This window comes from Gallus gallus, chromosome 20 (assembly GCF_016699485.2).
Source record: "Gallus gallus isolate bGalGal1 chromosome 20, bGalGal1.mat.broiler.GRCg7b, whole genome shotgun sequence".
In the NCBI taxonomy this organism is placed as follows: Eukaryota; Metazoa; Chordata; class Aves; order Galliformes; family Phasianidae; genus Gallus; species Gallus gallus.
In genome coordinates, this window is record NC_052551.1 from 2,892,082 (window position 1) to 2,907,713 (window position 15,632).

Consider the following 15,632-nt stretch of genomic DNA (forward strand, 5'->3'; position numbering starts at 1 on the left):
GTGCAGGGAGAGCACCCAGAGGAAGAGCCCAGCATCCTTTCCCAGAGCCCTCAATAACCAAGACAGCATGTCCTGGTCCCCACACGCTCACAGCCCTCTCCTGGTGGAGCTCAGCTCACCAAAGGACCCCCCTGGCATTGATCCCTGGGCCCAATCACCACATCCTCAGTGGTGGCACTGGGACATGCTGTGTCCCAGCAGGCAGGCAGAGGTGCACAGCCATGGCTGCTGCTGAGCACACCGGGAGCAAAAAGCCCCCAGGGAACACATCAGAGGTGCCCAACACCCAGGGATGCCCCTTTCCACACCCTGCAAGTCTTTTGGGAAGGGGACCACCCGAGATAGAGACTACAGTGCAGCTGTGGAATTTTCCCCAGTATATTTAAACACATTGCTTGGCATTCGTGGAGGTGGCAGGCTGACAAATGCTAGTGCTCTAAGGGTTAAGCTCTTTCAAATGTCTTGGGAGTTATTTGTAAAGCCATTACTTCTGAGTTTGTTAATAAATCAGGATTTAATACACCTGAGTTACATTATCTCTCGGTTCTAATGTATAAATCCTGTCACTAAACCTTCAGCCCCAAGTGCTGTGTGCTTTTAGTCTTAGGTTTAGCTACCTGGCTTCTAAAACATTAGATTGTTTCACAAGTCAAGAGATGGATTTTTAAATCCTTCAAATCTCCCAGCAAGTATACAAATCTGTGTCTGGAGGTACAAATCCGATCAGAAGGTTTGTAAATCCTACAAAAGATTTATCTGAAAAAGTTTTCATTTACAAATTCTTGCTTTGCCTCTGGGACATGTAAGTGACTTATTTACAAAGGAGGATTCGGCAGAGCTGCCGCCGTTGGGTTAGGTTGAGAAATCCTGCTCTTCCATCGCCACACACGCAGATGGGATAAACCCTCATCCAGCCAGCCTACATCCGTAACCCAAATGGAGTCTGGAGTTAGTGATGAGATGTAGAGAACTTACGGAGAGGATTGGGTGCTGCAGGGGGGTGGCAGCCTCCCCTGAGGCCAAGACACCGTTTTGGGACTGTCATGTTCTGAAGATGCCAGCTCAGCCCACCAAGCACAGAGGGAGAGGGATGAGTAGCAGGGAGCAAAGGCCCTGCAGGGAGTCCTGCCCTAGAGGTGAACCTGAAGCACATCAACACCTTCAGGAATGTGGCCTGATGTGGTCATGGAGGGGTGGAGGAGTGGTGCTGCCACCCCAGCTTGTCCCATTCTGTGCTGCTCCTCCTGCCATAGCTGCCCTTCCCAGGTGCCCTTAAGCCCAAGCTGCCATCTCCCAGCAGCAGCCCTGCTCCTAGACCTGAACCCAGAGTCAAAGCAAAGCTCAGCAGCGTCATCCAGACCCAGAAAGTCAAGCTTCACCGTGGTTTATCTTTTGTATCTGAGTTGGTGCCTACGCTTCACTCATCTCTGTGCTTGGATAAGCAGTGTGCACCAGCACAGAAATCAGGACAACCAGTTTGGGTGAGTTCAAATGCTAGAGGTTTTTTAATCTTTTTTTTTTTTTTTTCTGTGCCGTTTCACCTTCTGGTTTCAGGCCCTCCCATTTGTCCTAGAAAACCTTGTTAGGACGTGGACCTCGGAGGATGTGGAGGCAAACACAGAATGAAAGAAAAAAATACAGGGAGGTTTTATCAGAGGTAGATCACATTAGACTAATTTAATATCATTGTAATAAGAAAGCAGTCAGGAGCAGAGGAGCTAATCTATCTAGGTTTAAACAAAATATTGCATACACAGACTGATAGGAAATTATTATTTCAGTAGAGATTCTGGGAATGAGGACCTCAGTTAGCAGGTGGCTGTGGGTGCAGGTAGAGGGAGGCCATGAAGAGCTGCCAGCCCGGAGAGCAGTGCAGCTGCTCTCTTTTGGTGTTCAAAGAGCGTGTGGATGTTGTGTTGAGGGACACGGTTTAGCGGGAACCATTGGTGAAGGGTGAATGGTTGGACTGGATGATCCTGTGGGTCTTTTCCAACCTTAGCGATTCTATGATTCTATGATTCTATGATTCTATAATATTTTATGCCTAGCTTGCTTGTTCTGGGTTCAACCCATAGCTAAATTTGGGCTCAGAAATGACTTTCTTCCAACACGGAGCATGAGAGTTTTCTCTGTAGCATAATCCATCGTCCAGACAGTGTGAGTGTGATGGCAGAAGACATCAGTGATGCCAAGGGCCATTGATGATTTGAGCTTCTCCATCTTTCTCTCGGGATGCTTTTTGGCTCCTGTGTCTTTATGAAGGTTCTGCTTAGAGCAGAGAAGCTGGGTGGACAACAGAGATCCCACCCATATTGCCTTTTCCTCTCCCTCCCCCCAAATGGTACCGTGCTTGTTTTTAAAGGCAAAAAGGAGCAGCAGGACACCCAGTGCATTCTGCCTCTGTAGATGACCTAGTCTAGGGATGGTGGAGATGCTGGGGATGCAGAGATGCTGGAAATGCTGGGATGCTGGAGATGCTGGGATGCTGGGAATGCCAGGATGCTGGGGATACTGGGATGCTGGGATGTTGGAGATGCTGGGAATACTGGATGCTAGGATGCTGGGGATGCTGGGGATGCTGGGATGATAGGGATGCACAGCCTGGGGTGCAGGCTACCCATGCCCCGGGCTGTCTGAATACAGCAGCAACAAACACCAGCCTGACTGCACCCCATCCTGTGGCTCCAAAGTAAGAAGGGTGGCCTAAAACGATGTGGCACTTTTTAATTATTGAATCGCCAACATGAAATAAAAAAGGCATACTGAACCTTCCGAGAGCAGATGCAGCTTTAAACCCGGGCTTAAAATTAAAATATAAATAAATAAGTCCAAAGACTGCTTCAGTTCTGCATTTCTGAGCGCTTGAAAACCCGAAATGTCTTTGTCGTCTCATACTGCTTCTGTTTGTCCATTCTTCCTGCCTCTGTTTTCATGTTTTCATTTTTCTATGGCTATGTGGAACACATTTCTCAGTTAAGTACTTGCTTTTGAGAGTTGTTGCCATAACAACCGTTTCATTCCACGATATGCACACTATCTCTGAAATACAGAATTTCTCCTTAAAGGAGCATGTGCCACACACATCAAAGAGGAATACGGACTCATTATTTTTACATTATTTTGTGGGCAAATAGATGTTTTCCAATACAATTTTCTTTCTAACTGGATTTTCTCGTTCAGTGAGACTATGGTGGCTCTCTTTTAAGAATTCCTACCTTACAGCATAATTTTTGCCTGAAACCCAGAACATTAAGAGACAAGAATCTTTATTGTAGTTCCTTTTCTCCAAAGGTCTGAGGTAACTGCGCTGCAGTTAATGCATTTAAAATCCACCTTAATAGACAGAAAAAAAAAAAATTGCATAAATAAAATATTAAAAATGCACAGTTCTGGAAGTAAAACCTTTACTTCAGTGCACACATTGGTGGCGGTAGGAAAGAGGGGACCAAGCATGGGGAAACTGCTTCGTTTCTCAGCACCTTGCTGTCTGTGGTCCTTGCCACACGCATCACGTGTGCAGCAGAGCTCTTGCCACAGAACTCCCAAACGTTTCTGTGTCAGAAGGCCCAGAATGCAGAGCTTTGCACAAGAGCAGGACCATGCTGCTGGGGCTCCCCTTGGCTCCCAGTTCCCTTCCTGGGAGCTTTGAGCAGGCCAGGAGCTGCCAAGGGCTTTGTGTGGTCTCATCATAGGAGGGAGGAAGGGATCCTGCCCGTTGTTCAGGGCTCATCAGGCCTGCTTGGTCCCCAGGATGCTTCCATCAACAGAAATGCTGTGAGCCTATTGGGTACACAGCAGCAGAAGCACTGAGGGGGATGGAGGCACCAAGGGCAGGCAAAGGAAGCTCAGCCTTTGAGCAGAAAAACTACACTTTTTAAAGGCCACTTCGCAGGTCCCTCTTGTATGTGAGCTTTGTGCCTGTCTCCCATATTTCTCCCACAGCCAAACCCCAGGGCCACCACCCTGTGTGTGATGGACACCATGCAGGCCTTGGTGCCCCCGGGGGCCTCTGGTGCCACGTGTGCCCATGGTGCCCCTGGTGCCCGTGGTGCCATGAGTGCTTGTGGGACCCCACGCCGCCCCATGGGAGGCACAGCCCCACGTGCAGCCCCCTCCCCCAGCAGCTCACCCATAGGCTTCTATGAACCCGCTGTCACTACGAACGCTTCATCGCTTTGTTAGTGAAGGGCCCTCAGAAACACACGTGCTGAGCTGTGGGGAATAGCCGTTAGCTTTTGCTGATTACTCATGTTCTACATCAGACTGATGTTTTCTAGATGCATTTCAGTCAATACAGTGGCTCTTTTAGCACACCTTACTGCCTGCCTTTGGCCTTTGGCCAACCATCACTTCTCTTTGCAAGTGCCCGTTTACATCAAGCTCACCCCAAAGATGCACCACATCTCCCCTGAGTGCCACCTGAGCTCTGGCAAACACTCCCACGTAGGTTTCAAAATGCCCTGCATGCTCAAGCTTCATTTCGGAGTTCCTCAGACTAAAGGTTGGACGTGTTGTGTCATTCGTGTCACAGAGTTATTCTCTGCACAACTTTCCGTGCCACAGCAGCATGAATGTTCAAGCTTACTCCTTTCCCTGGACTCACTGCTGGCCTACACTGCAATGTGGGTGATAAGGCAGCTCAAGGAGGTACACCTAAGCAGTAGGCTGAAAACAGGGAAATATCTTGGGTGAGCATGTGCCAAATGGTGTGCTGCTGTGGTTTCACCAATTTGGGTATACATAGGGCTGTTTCCAGCCCAGCCATCCACCTCATTTGGCCCTGCCATCCATCTCCTTCACTCAGTGCAGGTATGGACCTCTGCTTCTCAGGCAGTGCAATTGTTCTTTCTATCATCAGTCAGATCAACCAAGCCAAACCACCCTTGCTACCAACTATATTTTGGTAACTACCAACTATATATGCAGCTCCAGCTGCACTTGTTAAGGTCATTCGGTCCAAACCTGCAATTCCACTTTTCACTGGAAGGGCACACAGAGTTTTGCACGTTTTAAAGGACCGTTCTTTGTCAGTAGTAAAAAGCACACAGTTAAATAACACAGCTGTTGTCTTCATTTGTTCAGTGGTAAAATGAAAGCAAATGTTGATGTAGCAGAGGAAGGGGGAAGGGATCTTCTGCTGATGCTGCACACCACAGACTGACTTCCCAAGCATGCTGCACATGCCCATTATTTCCTTGGGTTGGTGATGGCTTTGTTGAGCTGCTCATGGCACACCTCATCCACAGCTCTGAAGCCCACTGACCATATATAAACACATCAGCCCACAGTGACAGTGATGAGCCCAAGGACAGTGGTATCCCTGTTCTCCCCTCCTGTCTCCAGCACATCCATCCCCACCGCTGACCATCCAAACCAATGTTAGATGCAAGTAACCAGCAACTGCTCGAGCACACGTGAGCTCAGCTTCCACGGGCAATAGGAGGCAAATGCTTTCATCCCTAGGCTATGGGGAGCCCCAGCCCATGCTGACCATTGGACATCTGTCACTGCAGTGGTCTCACCCCACACAGTGTCCTCCAGGTAAGGAGGAAGCCCAACTTCACAGCCATCCTGCTGCGATGTTTGCCAAGTGCCATTTGCCTCTTCTCCTGTGGGCGTTTTGTTCTTCCTCAAGTTCAGCATTCACCGAGGATTTGAAAACATGTTTCACACCAAGTAGTCTAGAAAGCTCCTGCTGCCTCTCCGGGTATCAGCTTTCTTTCCTTAAATTTTCTGCAAAAATTTGGTCTTTGAGGTCTATACAAACACATGGCACTACAGCTCCTGAAGAGTCCTGAGACTCATTCCCCACTCTGCTGAGCCTCTTCCTCTGCTTTCCGCAGCAAAGCAGCTGATTCCTATGGACCTCTTCTCCTGGATTTGCTCTGGTCTCAGTCGGAGCTGCACAGGGCTCCTTGCAGAAGCAGGGATGCTTGAGCAACCCCTTGCTGCTGGCTGGGGCTGCCCATTGCCTGCAAGGAGCTGAACGCCCCTGATCCAAAGATCAGCATGTTGGTGGGATTATAGCCTCATCCCATCCCCGATGTGAGTTTTGCCATTGATTTAAATGAGTGGTTAAGGGCTGGAATCAGGAACCTGGAAATCCCAGGGTGAGGTTATAACCCAATTCTGCAGGAAAACGGTGAGCAGGATGGTGCTGTTGCCCCTCCGAGGGGAATGGGGTGACCAGAAAGGTCTCTGCAAGCCCATAACACTTGCCATTAGCCTGTGCACCACCAAAACCACTGGCTTCAGTGGGAGCGAGATGCCAAAAGCTCCTGCAAACAGATGCCAAAAGATCCTGCAAATCCAGCCAGGGGCTCTGTCATCAGGGATGGCAATCAGCTACAAGCTTAGAGCTGGGAATCGTGAGATGAAGTTAAGAAAGGGAAAATGTGAAGTGAGGAGCAGCAAGCATTCCCTAGAGTGAGACCTACCAGCTGCTGAAATAATCTCTCTGGGGAAACGGCATCGGGTTCATCACTTTGGAAACTTAAATAAAAGCACAGGACAACATAGAAGGAACAGCTCACGCTGATGGTGAATGGACAGAAGTACCTGGTGGTATTTCTCTTGCTCTCCCAAACCTTCTATGGTTCCACATTTTCTATCACACTCGTAAATAGCATCAGAAGTGCCCAGCAGCCCTGGACAGCAGTGCAGCATGGGGCAGGCATCAGCTTTCCAGCACCTGAGGATCAGTTGAGTGTGAAAGATGCGCCAGGAGCAAGCTGATGTGGGAAAGATTTGACCAGCCAGAGTTTATCTCCTTCTCTGTTCCCATGTTTAAAAGAGCTCTGACAAGCTGCCTACTTCATTTAAGTTCCCAGAGGCTGGCAGCCCCTGCACCTCTGTCCTGGTGTGTCCTGGAGGTGGGCAGCAGGGCACAGCACCACCGAGCTGCTGGTCCTGAGCAGGTGGACCCAGAGGGAGTGGCTTTAAACTAAAAGAAGGGAGATGTTAGGAGGAAATTCTTTACTCAGAGGGCTGTGAGGCCCTGGCACTGCCGCCCAGAGAAGTGTGGGTGCCCCATCCCTGGAGGTGCCCAAGGCCAGGCTGGTTGGGGCCCTGGGCAGCCTGATCTGCCGGGGGGTGTCCTTGCCATGGCAGGGGGTTGGAGCTTGATGAGCTTTAAGGTCTTTAGGATTTCTTCCAACCCAAAGGTTGCCATTCTATGGTTCTGTGTTAATGCAGATGAGCAAGGTGCTGAGGAGCAGGACCAGGACTGTGAGCACGTGGTAGACAGCAGCCCAGCAGCGCAGACACTGAGCACAGCACCAACAGAGACAGAAACTGAGCCTGACCTCTGCCCAGCCCCTCCATCCTGGAGCAGAGAGTCCAGGACAGAGATCCCTGTTGCACCCCAGAGTGAAGCCCTCTCCTCACTCTGTTCTCAGGCTCTGTGCTGGTGCTGCTACGTGTTTTCCACTTCCACTTCTTGCAGAGGAAGAAGGAAAAGCCATTTCCCCTGGAAGTCAAGGCCAGCACTGCTGAACTTCCAGGCTCTCGGGGAGGTTGGCACAACATATTTCACCTGCTGAACACGGAGCCTGAATCTATGTTTCCACCTCCTGCAAGCAATTTACTTTGGCATTAGTTTTTTGTTGAAAATAAAACTGAATAGAGGGCAGGATGTTGTCTTTAACTAATCTGAGATGACTAATTATTAAACTCATTTTCTAAAGGTTACCGTATACAGAAAAGCAATTATACAGAGATTAAAACAAGTTCAGAAACCTGATTCATTCCGAAACTATGGTAAACCCAAATCTTGTACTATTTCTGATTTTTAATGACCTCAGAAACATTTTATTTAACTGAGATGTGAAATGTGACTCCAAAACGAGAGATTAAATATATTTCATGCCTTCTTTTTTTCCCTAACGTTGTGCAGTGCATGAACACCCAATGCCAGTTCTGTCGGTGTATTCCAGCAGATGAAGGACAGCCCTGCTTAACCCCTGTGTGCCAGCACTGCCCTGAGGCACCCAGCAGTGCCTGCAGCCCGGTGCTGCATGGCTTGGAAGGGCTGTAGGGCTGTGCTTTGGGATTGAGGAGTGGGAAGCGAGGTGGGCTGGTGATGTTGTTTCTTCTCAGCGGTGCTCCTCGCACAGCTTTGCAGATCCCTTTCCTGCTGTGCTGGAGGGAGCACAGGGAGTGTGGTGGTCTGCACATCCCACTGCGAGCTGCTGGGCATCTTCCTTCCCTGCGTCTCTGGAAGAGGAAGAAGGGACAACTGCCTGGCATGGAGCAATGCTGGGTGCACTATGCCTACCAAAATACACCCAGGGTTAGGTGTGGGGCTGAAGGGAACCCCCGGTTTTCTCTGCCGCTGGCTGCCCTGGAGCAGCCCACTGAAAATGCCCATTTCTGAGCAAGGAGGAGAATCCCCCCTAGCGAAGAGCTGGTCCCAAACAGGCTGAAGCCCAGGCTCAGGATGTAACAGTGCAACGAAACCGTTTCCAGGACTACTTAGGACCCAAGGCTGGACCCACCTCGTACCAGTGATGGGCAGCCTCTGCCTGGGTCCCGGCCAGCACCCCCTGTGCAACAGGAGCTCATCCTGCGAGAAACATCGGCCTCCCAACCAGCAGTTATTCGTTAGTGCGTTGGCCTCAGTACTTAAGGCACACACTGTCCTCTAGTGGTGCTCAGACAAACCCCTTGCAAAGTAACGAGCAGTGCGGGGATGGGTGACGGCACAAACGGTACAGATAGCGCTGATACAGACATACACACACATCTATCTGTGTGCACGTCCGTTTATTCATATAAAGACACACATACACAACATACATCCCATGTATGTCATGCTGCAGCATGCCCTTTATGCAATTGCTCGAACTGCCACATCTCCTTTCGGCTAAAATCTGGAAAGCAGAATGGGTGAAAATGGGAACAATTTTGGTCTGAAGTTGTAACACTAAAAACATTCAGCTCGTTTGGGTTGGTTCCTGCAGAATCGCATGGATGTTTGGTACATTTGCAGCTTCGGGAGCTGCAGCTATAAGAAAAATATTGGATATCATGAATATCACCAGACAGCGCCAACGGGACAAGAATTCCAAGGGCTGAGTGTACTGATAGGAAAGTCGGGCTCTTTGCCTGCTGGTTCACACTCAGTACTCCCATCACATCACTGCAGTCCATGGGGAAGCTGCAATACATCAGAAGGTGATCCGCAAAACCACTGCAAAACTCTGAACGCCACGAGAGACAGCGGATAAACACCTGTGGGTCTTTATGGTCTGGTGGTTATTAAACCTGGCTTGAAACATCTGTAACTCAAGCAGAGTTCCCAAAAACTCAGGCTTTGCTCACCTCAATGCGGAGGTTTCTGCTTTACATCCAACCCTCCCCGCAGGGCTGCACTGTGAGCTTTCCACATCCCTCCACGTGGCTCAGAAATCACACGTTGTCACGGGCTGCATCCCAGGGCAGGTGGCAAAGCCCTGTGCTTGTGGGGACTTCTCACCTCCCAGGCTTTGGACAAGCTGGCTGGAAATCAGTCGTCAGATTTAAAAGCTCTGCGGGGGGACTGACAGACAGATGGCGGAAAGACAAATAGGCAGCTGGCATGAGTGCAGCCTTAGAAAAGCAGAAAAGAATGGGATGTGTGTAGTGCCAGAGCTTTTGAGAGGGGCTCAATGAGGCCAGAGCAGTGCTGGGAAGAGGGACTGGCTGTGGGGATCAGCAGTGCTCGAGGGGATGGAGAGGACGAGGGCTGGGGAGCCAGGCATGTTAGGACATGAGAAGGGCTCAGAAAACCCAAAGAAATTGCAGCAGCACCTGAGGAAAACAGCAGAGCAGGGCAGGGCACGGGCTGGAGCAAAAGGACGCAGAGAAGAGACTTTGCCCATCCCGTATAAAGGATGAAGAAGCCAAACTGAGCACAGCTGCAAAGAGGGGGGGATGCAGCAGAGGGTCTGACCCCAGAATCAATTCCCCCTCCAGCCCAAGAAGCAGATGAGATGAGTCCAGGAGCCGCAGTGTTGTCACAGGTACTCCTACATAGCAGCCAGCATAAAGGCAGGCACGAGTCCTTGATGCAACGCCTGCAAGGACAGGTTTGTTGCTGGATATTTTTTTTTCCCCCCCAGTGAAACGGGGCCAAAATTAAATCAGAGAATGTTTTGGCTCCCGTGGAAACATTTTGACTTCCCCCAAAGAAACTCCCATGCAGCGCCTGGACGTTATCTGAAGTCTGTCTGCATGCCTCTGCAGTTCTGAACCCGCGTGTGCAGGTGCCATTTCACAACACAAATGGGAGATTTGGAAACATTTTTTTTTTTTTTTTATGCTTTATTTCTTTGTCAACTACCGAGCGAAACATTTTGTTAAAAAAAAAAAAAAAAATGCCTAAACATAATATTTTGACGTTTTCAAAATGTTCTCCTGTTCCCTTTAGCCAAAACACGCTGCTGTATTCAAAGCAAACTCGCGGATCCCTCCAGCCCTCCCACAGTGGTTGTGCTGGATTTCATGTGAGCCGTGCCGCAGGGTGGGGGGCAGGGAGGAGTGGGCAAGGTGAGGTGGGGGCGAAGGAAGCAGAGAAAGGGAGAAATGAGAGGGGTAGCGTGTTTTGGGGTGCCAGGAAGGACAGGGTGGGGGGCAGAGGGTGAGGGGATCCTGGCAGGGGTGGGGGGAGTCTGGGAGCCAGGCAGCCTCGTGGATGTGGGTCAGTGGGGCTCAGGAGGTGGCACAGGGGGTAGAGGGGTTGGCCCAAAGCAGAGGCAGGCACAGCTCTGGTGCCCATCACCTGCAGGACAGCAGCCAGCGGAGCGTCGGTCTCCATGCAGGCACCTGAGCTGGGTCGTGCACCATGGGCCGTGAACCCCTTTCTCACGGTACACCCAAACAGCCCTTGGCGAGCTCTGCTCTGCTCGTAGCTTTCCCTTGGGGAGAAGAAGGGAGGAAAACAAAATAACCACATCTGAGAGGCTTTAGTGCTGCTGCTTACCGGCAGCCGTGCTCCGTGGCTGCTCAGGTGCTGGCGCAGAAGCAGTGTCAGCAGCAGCAAGCCACACCAGGAAGGGGACTCTGCCACTCTGTCCTGGATCTCACCCACGTGGTGAGGTGTACGGAAAGGACTCCTCACCCAGCTGTGGGCCTGCAGGCTGAGCACAGCTGCCCGGGCTGCTCTCAGGGCTGTTTGGAAGCTTTCTGCACGCTCTCCCCCCGCCAGCCCTGTAAGCCGGGCACGGGGCAAACCTGCAGCCCGAGCTCAGCGGAGAGGCAGCTGAGGAGCGTTCACACTGTTGAGTCCCATCCAAACCCGTTTCCATGGCAAAGGAGCGAGTGTGGTACATGCTATCAGCAGCATCAGCACTGAGGTGACATCTCGTTATGCCTATATTTCCTGTTATTTTACCAGAGTTACATGTGGATTCAGAGGTGATTCACGGGGTTCGTGACCTGCTCAGATACTGCATTAATGGGGACACTGTGGGCGGCTGCTATAATTAGTGACTAATTTCTTGAGTTCGGTTGCGCGATCATCACTTTACTCTCTCAAGCCAGCCGACCACATGGAAAGTTGGCCCAGAGGGCGCGGTGCATCCTTCATATCCCACCATGAGTGTCCCTGCTTCGGCATGACTGTGGGACCATGTGGTAGGAGGGTGCTGTGGGGCTGTAGGACCCCCAAAGGGCCCATGTCCCGATCCACAACGGCCTTTCCCAGCTCTGCTCCCCATTGCAGCCGGGGCTGCCTTGCTCCAGTGCACAGAGCACAGGGATGATGGCCTACACGTGGCCAGCATCCCCCACAGCAAAGCAGCCCCCAGAAACCCACAATGGAGATACCACGGAGAGGTAAAGCCAGAAGGTTAAAAAAAGATCATTCTGGGGAGAATGCTGGGGCCTTCCTCATAGTTATTACCAGTTTAAGACAAACTGGGAGCCTGGAATTTGGCCTAACCTCATGCCAGGATGGCTGACAAGTATGAGGCAGACCAAGAGCAACAGACAAAAGATTTGCACAAGTCTGCTGAAGTGTCTCAGGCTACAGACGAGCACTGCCTCCTGGAGCTTGGGTGAAACCTTCTGTTGGCCAAGCCAGATCACGAAGGCTCTGCAGGAAGCTCCAAGCTTTCCTCTGATACTGATCATAAGCCAAGAGATGACCGAGTGGGTATTCCTTGAAAGCACTGTGGTGACATAGATTTCCAGAAAGTGCAGAGTAGACGTCTGACCTACCACCTATGTCTGACCAACCACCTATGTCTGACCTACAACCTATGTCTGACCTACAGCCTGTGTCTGATCTAGCACCTCCCTGGGATCATCTGGCACAAGAGTTCTGTCCCAAGAGTTTACCCTCTCATCAACGGCACAAAGCTGCACAGATGGAAGATTTCAGGGGGAAATTATTTAGATAGGAGATTATCAGGTATGCTTCGATGTCAGCTGAGCTTCTGGGCTTAATGCAGAATGATGGATCACCCATCCAAGTACATATTATTTTCCCTGAAGGCACTGCCCTTGTGAAATTTATTTCCCTCTGAGGGACCCTGTAAATCATCTGTAACAAATAACCCACAGTATTTCCAACCCCACATGTTAAAAAGTCCACAGTATCATCGAATATCCCGAGCTGGAGGAGACCTCCCCTCCACTGCTCAGGGCTGAACAAACTCAGGGACTCAGCTGCTCCTTGCATGCTTTGCCCTCCAGACCCGTCCCCATCTCCATAAACCTCCCATGGATGCTCTCCAACAGTTTTCAGCCTTTCTTACATCCTGGATTCCCCATCAGATGGACCAGGGCTGCTCATATGGTCCAAAGGGTTCAGGAGCCTTCTGAAGCATCAGAGACTGCAGGTGCTGCAGATTTTTACAGCTTCAATGGACATCACTGGGAGAGAGACTTTGAGCAAAAGCTGCAGCATTTTGCTACCTCTACCTGATAACCTCCCACGATCAGCCCTCAGCCCTATCTGATCCTGCAGTTATTGAAAACCCAGCTGGGTGTGACTGGGATCATTTTTCAGGGCTTTCATGTCGTTCTTTGACCACGGTGAAAATTAAAGAGCCAGTTGTCGAACAGGAGAAAGCGCTGTACTTTCACTATGATACTTTCTGGTAACGAGATATTTATTAATGTTCATTTCTCCTTATAGGAAACAAACCAAACCCAATCCCTTATCTCTCCCACAGTGTTTAAGTTATGAGTAACACAGGAAGCTATTAGGCCATGAGACAGCAAATACACCCAGCTCAGGAGCTGTGGGTGTAGGAGGCACAGCGATAAAACCAAGATAGATCTAATCACTTCCATCTACCTTGAGCTTTCTGCAACTCTTGAAATGATGGAGGGATCTAAAGACGCTTTGTCTTTTTTTCTTTTTTTTTTTTATGAAAAAAGCAGCTGTGATTTAGCAGTTTAATCACTTCTGTCACAAAGAAATGCAAAACAAAGCCTATCACCAGGATATATTTTTTCTCAAAGCTGTGTTTTGTTTCCCATCAGCAAGGAACAATTGAAGCACCTAAGAGCAGGCTGAGATAGATACATATTCAGTGATGCTTCTCCAATGGCCAGGCCTAGATCAGCTCACTGAAACTGCTGTCCCACTGCAAGTTTAGTGATGATGGCCACGGTCAAAGTCTTTGGGTGCTCAGCAGGTCTCAATGGGCAGCTGGTTGACTTGAGGGCATAAAATATATATCAAAGAGCTGTCAGAGCACCAGGCAGGATTTGGGTTAGGATTTTCTTGCCTTGTGCTGACTTCAGGATGATCTTGTTCAGCCTGCAGGATTCGAGCTGTGTCTGCTCTCACACACAGCAGGAACAACCCAGCTTCAGCAGTCTGAGTTCACTCCCACAGTCTGGACGTGCAAACCTGGCCCTGCTCTGCAAACAGGCACTGGGGTGTGAAGAAATGGGTTTCTCAAGAATAAAACGCTGCAGAATAATTATTTCCTTTGTCATTATACACACACCCATGTAGTTCAATAGCAGGGCTGGAAACTTCACACATCTCTGCCAAGGAAGCTGGGTGTCCCACAGAACTTCAGTGGCACTGCTCCCAGCCTGGAGCTCCCTCACCCAAGCCATGTCCCAGCTCCAGTCTCAGCTCCCCACAGGTTTGTCTTCAACCCCTTCCCATGCCCTCCTCCCTGCTGCAGCCCAGCTCTCCTGCTCCTATCCAGGAAAAGGCCAGGAGCACCCTGCGTAGACCATCTCCCACTCTTGCCCCGTGCAAATGGGAGTTCTGGAGTTTTTAACTGCTAAATTATTACCAATTGCCCTGCTAAGTTTATGCACAATGTGGTTTTTCCAAAGGTTTGTGATATAGCCAAATTGGGGCACATGTGCATAGAGAAAGCAAAACATCCCCATAGCAAAATGACTACCCCTTACCTGGCTCCAAAACCTTGCCGAACCTGCCCAGATATTGCAAATATTGGTGGTAGGAGGATGGTTGGACTAAATAGTCTTGGATATCTTTTCCAACCTTGGTGATTCTGTGAGTCTATGATTATACGTTCATGACTTTGTAATGCACCTTCTCCTTCGATGCCTTAATAATAGTAGGCAAAAGATCCAGAGCTCACATGCTGCTGCCAGCCCAGACAAGAGGGATTATACAAGAACTGGAAGCCTTTTGAACTCAGTGGCCTTTTCCAAAACCAGGTTGGTTTGTTTTTGTTGTTTGTTTGTTTGTTTGTAATTTCATATGTGTTGGCTTTGATGCATGACTGCATTTCCCAGTGTCGGTCCATGGCAGCACAGTCTTGCAGCAATGGCTGAGTCCAGTGAGACTCAGGACAAAGACTGCAAAAGGGAAAAGCCTTCACATGGCTTCTGATGAAAATTCACCCTCTGACATTTCTTCTTTGTGGTCAATGAGAGTCTCCCAGCTGGGCACTGGTCAGGTTGGTCGCTGGTCCCCAAATGAGCCATTGCTACGTGGGAACAAAGGTCCCTGCAGAAGAAGACCTGTGATGGATTGCATCAGGTCTTGGAAATGACCAGCAAGGACAGGTCTGTGCAGCTGTGAAGAGCTTATGGACATGGCCCATCTCAAGTCCATGTGAAGGAACAAGGGCCTCGCTGCAAACAAAACATCCTCATTTCTCTTCACTTGCTCCTTCTCAGCTCTCTGATGGTGACGTTTTGTGCAGCCCCACCAATTGGATCTATCTATCTAAATAATTTGGCCTGTCCTTAAGTCCAGTTCAGGCAGGAAAACACAGGTGGTTGACTGGACAGTGAGAAACAAAGCAAGTCATGGCATCAGATCCCACAGCATCACCATTCAGGGGTGGTTTTTGGCACGGCTGGCCAAAGAGCAAGCCAAGGTTGGAGAAGACTGACAGCAGCCATGCCCTTAGTGGAGGAAAGGTGCAAAGACAAGACTTTCTGTTTTAGTAAGATCAAGCCAGGTGGAGCTAAATGGGAATTTCCTAAGAACTCTGTTTTGAAGCATTTACAACATTGGTCTGTCTTGGAAAGTGTGGATTTGTTGAAACAGACTTTTTTCCCCCTGCCATGCGCTAGGTTTTCTGAAATTTGCATTGAAAACAGTTTCTCTGGTCTGGAAGGAAAATCTGGTTAAAACCAGAAACAAAACCAGCGGTGCTTAGAGACTCTCTGCAAGGATGCTGATGACCAGGTTTGAGCTGGCT